The following is an 8,064-nucleotide window of genomic DNA, read 5'->3' on the forward strand; positions in this document are numbered from 1 at the left end:
GGAATATCTTGCTTGTGCTACATTTGAAATTGAGCTGTCCACTATGAAGTCTCATTGCTGTGGTCCCCAGCCAACTATGATGATCCTGTGTATGAGTGTGTTCTTTACTATGCTTTAAGAAACACCAGGAAGGCATTAATTTTATTATTTGTTTAACCTTACTTAACCTCCTTAAAACTTGTCCTCTTGCAGTCCTTCATCACCCTACCCTAATCCAAGTTTGCTTGAACTCAGGTTTCCAGAGCTTCCTGTCTTCATTTCTATTGATAGAACAATGGATTCCCTCTGTGATGCCTCATTCCTCTACGGCTGAGAATATTTAAGATATCTTCCCTAGCAGTTCTTGGAGTACAGCCATTCTTCTACTCAGTTGATCTGATAGAATAGTTTTCTCTTATGGGTTCAGTTGCCCACACACTACCATGACAACAGCCAAGCAGCTCTGTGACTTGGCAGGACATGACTTGGAGGGGAATAAAGGCAGAAAAGAAATAAAGACGGAGTGAGAACACAAACACAAAGATATCTTGCAAGCCCCTCTCCTTCAGGATCTCCTCTTTCTCAGTCCTTGAGGCAGGGCAGTTTGCTTTTATAGGCACTGTGCAAATCTATAACTTACTAAATTGGTCATCATCAGCAAGAGGAACAAAACAGGAATCTAGACTCTGTCATGTTTATGTTTTTTGGCAGGCCATTTTTCAGAAGATTTCCATTTGTATTCTGTCCAGGTTTTCATTGCAGGTTGTAAGAGAGAGGCCTCTTGGTGAGTGCATTCCTTCTTGGCTGACACTGTCTCTTCTATGACTTAAAAGTAAAATAAAACCCCAAACGATAGGTTAAAGTCCTGGTAGATTGTGGAGATTGTGGCTCTCATTGTTGAATCATTTATCAGAGTCGATGGGCTGGGATTTTGAACAGTATCACTGGAAGAAAATTACTTGAAGTTGTGTTTGTTCTGGAAACGTTAGCTGGTGAATTTACCAGCACTTTCTGACCCCTAAACTTAGTCTGGTGTTTTCTCTGTATCTTTGTCTCACAGGTAACTTCTTTCTCATTCTTAGAACAGTGAATAGAAATAGTCTGTTATTTTGTCTTTCTCTAACAGTGAGTCATTCAGTTCTTGTGGAAGGGAGTTCTTCTGAGTCTCCTTGATGTCCATAGCATCTAGTTGATATGGTGGTTGATAGGCACTAGGTATATGTTGATCAGATAATTGGATGGGGAGGGTTCATACTTATCTTTTCCACATATGGTTAACTACACATAAAGGATAAGGTCAGACAGATATTATGAAGTCAACATGTAGGCTTTGAGATTGAAATTCTGAATTCGTCTAATACTTTCCCATACATTTTTGTCCACCTCCCCCTGAAAATTTGGACATGTGTTCTTAAAGTCACTTTTTCATACTGAATTCAACAGAGTTCCATTTATGTCTTATGTCTTTTTGCTCTGCTCTGTTTAAAACAAACATGAACTTCATTTTCTTTCTTTGTTTCTCAAATTTTTTTTTTGTAGAAAGTATTAAATGTGTATGTCACACACATATTTGTGTTCAGTGTGTGACTCTCTATGGAAGTGGGCAGACTCTGCGAAGGTTTACAAGGATGGAGAGTTATTACCTTGCAGCACCACACGGGGCCCCAAACCAAGTCCATAAACTTGAGTATTATGTGCTTTTGGTAGTGAACCTACCACATTGTAATCCTCCCTTTTTGTGATATGATGTGATATAAAATAATTCATCCATCTACTTTTCTATTCAGTTTGGATCTAACTTTGTATATCCAGGGGTGCAGTAACAGGCCTTTTCAAAATGAAGAGTCATCTGATAAAAGTGGCCAAGGCTTTAGGATTTAAATTTCTACTCTATTTTTTTAAAGTATTATTTGTGTTTGTATGTGTCTGGGCACATGTATACACAGGTGAATGTGTGTATGTGTACATGCATATGTGGAGATCAAAGGTCAACCTCTAGTGTTGTTTTTCAGGAACCATTATTATTATTATTAATTATTATTATTATTTTGTTATTTTGAGACAAGGTATCTCACTGGCTTGAATCTTGCTAAGTAGGCTAGGCTAGCTTGCCCGTGAGTCCCAGGGATCTGCTTGTCACTGTCTCCCTAGCACTGGGGTTACAGGCACACATCACACATCTGGCTTTTGGAAAGGAGGTTCTGGGCATCAAACTTGCGTCTTCATGCTTGCACAACAAACATTTTACCAACTGATCCATCTTTCCAGCACCTTCAATATGTTTTTTCTGCTATGATTTAAGCCACACTCTCTATTCTTTTGTAATTTTGTCATAAAACAGAGTAGTGAAATGAGATTAGGGTTGTAAGTGACTGTTGATGCATCCTTGCCATATGGTCTTATTTATATGATGAGGCACAGGAGAAAGGAGCCCATCCAGAAAAGAGTCACCACTTGTTTGCAAAAGGCCATGGTATTTGGAGTTAGAACATCTGGGCTCAGGTTCTTGCCCAGCAGCTTGCCACCTGATATACTTTGAGATGGGTCTTCATTTCAGGCTGTGGAGGGTTCTTACACATCTTCTTCATGTGAATATACTTGTATGGCTTTGGTCATCTATTTCAAATTCCCATTATTTGGTGCAGTGATCAACTGTTTCTTTGGGTCTCTATTCTATCATTCATAAATGAGAGTGATCATATCTAGGGGGCGCAAAGTTGCTATAGATATGGGATAAAATAACATGCACAAAGACAGTTTTAGAGTCTCATTTTAGTGTATCAGCCCTCATCTTCCTTAGTGTACCTGAATTTAAACAGTGATCACACCATGAAGAGTTATTTATTGTCTTCTATTTCACCTTTACTTTTTATTATTTTCTCCTTGTAAGTTAACATCATTTGCATCATTTTATACATCTATACAATGTGTTGTGATCATATTCACCCCCATTACCCTCTCCTGTCCTCTCAACCTCATGTCTGCACATTCTTCACACCTAGTATTTCCCCACTCGCCTGACTTTTTAAAATTTGCTGAGTTTAATTAGGCTTGCTTGTATGAGCAATGGGAGGGGGTTATTTCCTGGTTATTTACAATGTCCCAATGGCTTCATGCTGTAGAAAATGGCAACTTATTACCATTATGTCTCCATAATTATTAACTGCCAATAGCTCTTTCTGGAGAGGTTGTACCTCCCCAAGTGTCTCTCATCCATAATAGAAAGTAGAAAGGCCCAGTATTGTATAAGTATTGCATAGATGTCCAAAGCCTCAGTGTCCACGAATCATCCAGAACCCAGCATTTATAGTACCCCCTTCCCATCCTCTGGCTCTTACATACCCTTTGGCCCTCTCTTGTAAAATGTTTCCAGCCTGTTGTTTTCTTATTCAAGTGTCAATAGGGTTGCCATTGAATTCCCATCTGACTCCTTTTGGAATTATTTTATCAATGAGCCCAAAACACTTGCAAAAGTTCCCCAGTGACACAAATATGACCGGGAGACTCCTCACGTCGCTGTCCCCTGATTTCTATGAGCAAGTCATCTATTATTATGAATCTTGTTTTTGTTTTTCAATTGAATTTAAATCTAGTCAAGTGATCGAGGTATTCAAATTTAGTTTCCTAAAGAATGCTTAAAAGTGCTGATGAACGGTGAAATAGACTCTTGTTTGAGAAAGGATACACCCTCGAATCTCTTTAACATTCTATTATCCAGAACAGATATCCAGTGGAAACAGTACAAGTAGCTTTGAAATGTCTTTGGTTACTACATGAATTAAATTAAATAAAGTGGTGTGTGTGTGTGTGTGTGTGTGTGTGTGTGTGTGTGTGTGTGTGTGTGAAACTTCTGGAAAATTACCGTACTGATGAGAGACGAAGAAACATATTGTGTGGTCACATCACCAATAAATAAATAAATCTACTGGATGTTTAATGCTTATCTTCCAGATCTATTTTCTGTGATAAATGTCCACACTAAAACTCTTGGCACTAGAAGGCTACTTTATGCCATTTTTCATTTGTTGGAACAATCCATACACAACTATTTAAAGACAGTTTACAAGGCAATGAAATGAAGTTTACATGACGGCCTGTAAATCACTCACTATGCTGATTTCCTAACCCAATAGTTGTCCTTTTGTTGCCCTTTGGTCTCCACCCACAGAATCTGTGGGTTTGTGGCTGGCTGTTAGCTTAGTGGTAAGGAGATTTAGCTTCCATGTTTACCTAACACTGGGTTAAACGCTTTCTATGATGTTCTGACAGAGTCTGTCACTCCATTCCCCTAGTTTGTGCTGGTTAGTTTTTGCCAAGTTGACACCAACTTTTCACCAGTGAAGAAGGGACCTCAGTTGAGGAACTAGTTCCGGCAGATTTCTCTGTGTGCAAGCCTTTGAGAGCATTTACTTTGATTAATGATTGTTGTGTAACAGCTGGGCAGAGATGCCCCTCTGACAATGATCCTGGATTGTGTTAGAAAGAAGGCTGAGCAAGTCCTCAGAGCAAGCCAGTAAGCAGCCATAGCCTCTGATTTAGTCCCTACCTCCAGGTTCCTGCCCTGACTTGCATCTGTGTTAGACTGTGACATATAATTATCAGATGAAATAAATCCTTCCCACACAAGTTGGTTTTGGCCAACTTGTTTTATCACAGAAATTAAAAGCAGATTAGAACACCTTTTGTGGGGCAGAGTCTCACTAGGTAACCCAACCTGGCCTTGAAATTGTGATGCTCTTGTCTCATCCTCCCAAGTATTATGATGAGATGACAGGCATCTGTTGTCATACCGAGCTCTCTGTGTAGTAAATTAAGATGCCACCATATTGGTGAGTATTTGAGTTTTGTATAAACCTTTTCTGTGGCAGATATTGCACCCTGGCTAAATATTTACTATTTAAGTATTAATGCACTGGCTAAATATGCACCCTTGCAGGTGTTAGTGTGTTAGCTCCATTGCTGGGCAGGTGTTAGTGCACTGTGTCCATTGTTAAATCTGCTCTACTGTAGGGGTTAGTGTACTGTCTCTGTTGTTAAGGTTTTACTGTTGTAGGGGTTAGTACACTGTCTCCATTGTTAAGGTTTTACCACCATAGGTAATAGCATACTGTCTCTATTGCTATACCTTTACTGCTGTGTTCATGCACTCTCTCCATTGTTAAATCTTTACCACTGTAAGCATTAGTGCACTGGCTCCATTCTTAAATCTTTTCTAGTGTACATATTAGCACACTGCCTTCACGGCTGAAGCTCTTGGCTGTTGTTGCTGTCACAAGCAATTAGGAATAGGCAGAGCCAACACAATCTCTCCATTTGCAGTGTGACTATTTAATACTTAGTGGTTGCCTGGCATTATCTCTTGGCTCACTTTATTTTATTGGTCTCCTTAAACATTCTTTGTACACAGTCCTTCTATTGCTTGCAATATCTTCTTACATATTAATAGACTGCTGCAAATATTTTCCCAATATTTTTATCCCTTAAAGCCTGAATTTTTTTCTTTGATAAAATGCTTTATTAGATATTTTCTTTATTTCCATTTCAAATGTTATCCCCTTTCTTCATCTCCCCTTCAACCCCCCATCCCCTCCCTCTCCTCCTGCTCACTAACCCACCCACTCCCGCTTCCCTGTCCTGGCATTCCCCTACACTGGGGCATCAAGCCTTCACAGGTCCAAGGGCCTCTCCTCTGATTGATATCTGACAAGGCCATCCTCTGCTACATATGTGGTTGGAGCCTTGAGTCCCTCCATATGTTCTCTTTGATTGGTGGTTTAGTCTCTGTGAACTCTGGGGGTAGTGGTTGGTTCATATTGTTGTTCTCCTATGGGGCTGCAAACCCCTTCAGCTACTTTCTCTAGCTCCTTCATTGGGGACCCTGTGCTCAGTCCAATGGATGACTGTGAGCATCCACTTCTGTATTTGTCAGGCACTGGCAGAACCTCTCAGGAGACAACTATATCAGGCTCCTGTCAGCAAGCTCTTGTTGGCATCCACAATAGTGTCTGGGTTTGGTAACTGTGTATGGGATGGATTCCCAGGTGGAGCAGTCTCTGGATAGGCCAGGAGAATTTAATGCAAAAGAATTTCAATTTTAGATGATCGATAATGATTTAGAGTCTCTTGTGATGTTTTTAGTTTGTTTCAAATAGAGGAAATGATCATTTATCAACAATTTGAAAAATAATACTTTATATTTTTTCTATTTCTTCTATACAAACTTTCAGTAATTAAACACATCATTTTCTGAGTTTAGAATTGAGGCTCTCTTTTGAATCTCAAATGGCAACTTTAATGAAAAAATATTCTTTAGAAATCTCTGTATGAACATGAAAAGAGGAAAAGTTGGTAAATATACATTAAAATATTCCAAAACAGAGGGCTATTACCAGTCAACCATGCAAAGCTATTTCTTATTTCTTGTATTGAGATAAGATAAACAGTTTAAATATAATATAATATAATACAATATAATAAAATATAATATAACTGTTACCTCTCCCCCATCCCTCAGGCCTATGCAACATTGGACTGGTGGGCATCTCAGGCTAGCTCCCTGTCTGGGCCCCAAGGCATTCGTTTAGGGATTGCTCTGCTCCTGGCCTGCTTCAGTAGCGCCGTATGAGGGTCACCAGGCTCATTCCTGCCTGGGGCTGTGATACCAGGTCAGGTTTTTCTGGTATCCATCTTGCTCTGGGAGCATAGCGCCAGCACCAGACCAGTGGTTGTCTCAGACTAGCTTCCTCTCTGGCACCGCACTAGTGGTCCTTTCAGTCTAAGGTGTTTTTTTTTTTTTTTTTCAGGAAATGTTAGGATATTGGTCCTTCGGTTGTTCATAGGTCAGAATACTGAGCCACTGAGCTTAGAAATAGCTTCTCTCCTCTCTGCTACCAACTGATGTCCACGTGACACTGCAGCAAGACCAGCAATGCCTAGGGTACCACATTTCATCACATTTCAATGAATGTTGTTAGGCTGGAACCCCTGCTGAAAACTGCCTCCTAAAAAGTCTGCCTTTATCTACTTTTCATCTGGTCTAATCTGGCCTATACCTGTGACACTGAAGGAAACCAAAAGCCTATCACGTTGGTGCCAAAATCTGGGGAGTAGGGTTGAGCCTCCAATTCGGTGGGCCAGACCTCTGGTCACTTGGGGACCACTCCTCTCTCTACCTCCCTCTTCATCTGATATGATCAACTTTTGGCTCAGGGTAAATCATTTCCAAGACACAGCCTAAGAGGTACCAGATATAGGACACCTGCGATCCTCTGTCAAGCCTTGGCTGCGCCAGGGCAAGCTTGTCCATTCTGGAACAAAGACAGTGTGCTTTTGGATTCGGAGATGCTCTTTACAAGATTTCCCCATCCCTCACTGTTTGACTTCAGGCTATCATGTGAAGCTCTAAGTCATAGTACTCAGGTGTCTGAAAAAGGTTGGGAGATGAGCATCGAGAGTCGAAACCTGATTCTCAGTGGCTCCTGGGGTGCCTGCTATAAAATTTATCCAAATTGGGACTGTCTCAGACTATAAACCCCAAATGCCTTTGTTCTACGGCCTGGCTTTAGCAAATGGCCACCAGAGAGCGCTCTTGATGTTAACATCCTTCATGATCTTAAAACTTGGCTGCTATGTGGGCAAGTGGTCTGAACACCAGACTGTCCAGGATTTTAGGGAACGGAAGTCTCATCCCTCTCTCAGTAGATAATATTCTATGGTTCATGTCCTACTGGCAAGGATGGTCATGCCAGCAAATCCCTTTTGCTCCAAGGACTCGGATCCCGAACCTGAGTCCTGTACTTTGGGCCCTGTTTATCCCTGCCTCTTCTTCACTGAAACACACACACACTGTTTCAGCTCCAGTGGCCTCTTCCAACCAGGCTGCTAATCTAACTAACCCTCCTAAGGTATGTACAGTGATATCACTTGTCTGCGAATTTGATTCTAAATTCCAGAGTCCAATTCTTCAGCCCGCATGGCTCTTGCAAGCCTTTCAGTTTGCCTGAGCGCAGGCAACGCTCCACTAGCCCCACTTCTTCTGGTAATCCCCCCCCTCGCCTATCAGACAAGGCCACACTCACTCCCATG

The 8,064-nt window shown here is 41.0% G+C and overlaps 1 pseudogene; it reads right to left on the reverse strand.

Moving 5' to 3' along the window:
• Nucleotides 1-6,784: 6,784 nt before the first annotated feature.
• Nucleotides 6,785-6,924, reverse strand: LOC115032707 (annotated as a pseudogene).
• Nucleotides 6,925-8,064: the final 1,140 nt, after the last annotated feature.

Source organism: Mus caroli, chromosome 11 (genome assembly GCF_900094665.2).
Source record: "Mus caroli chromosome 11, CAROLI_EIJ_v1.1, whole genome shotgun sequence".
NCBI lineage: Eukaryota > Metazoa > Chordata > Mammalia > Rodentia > Muridae > Mus > Mus caroli.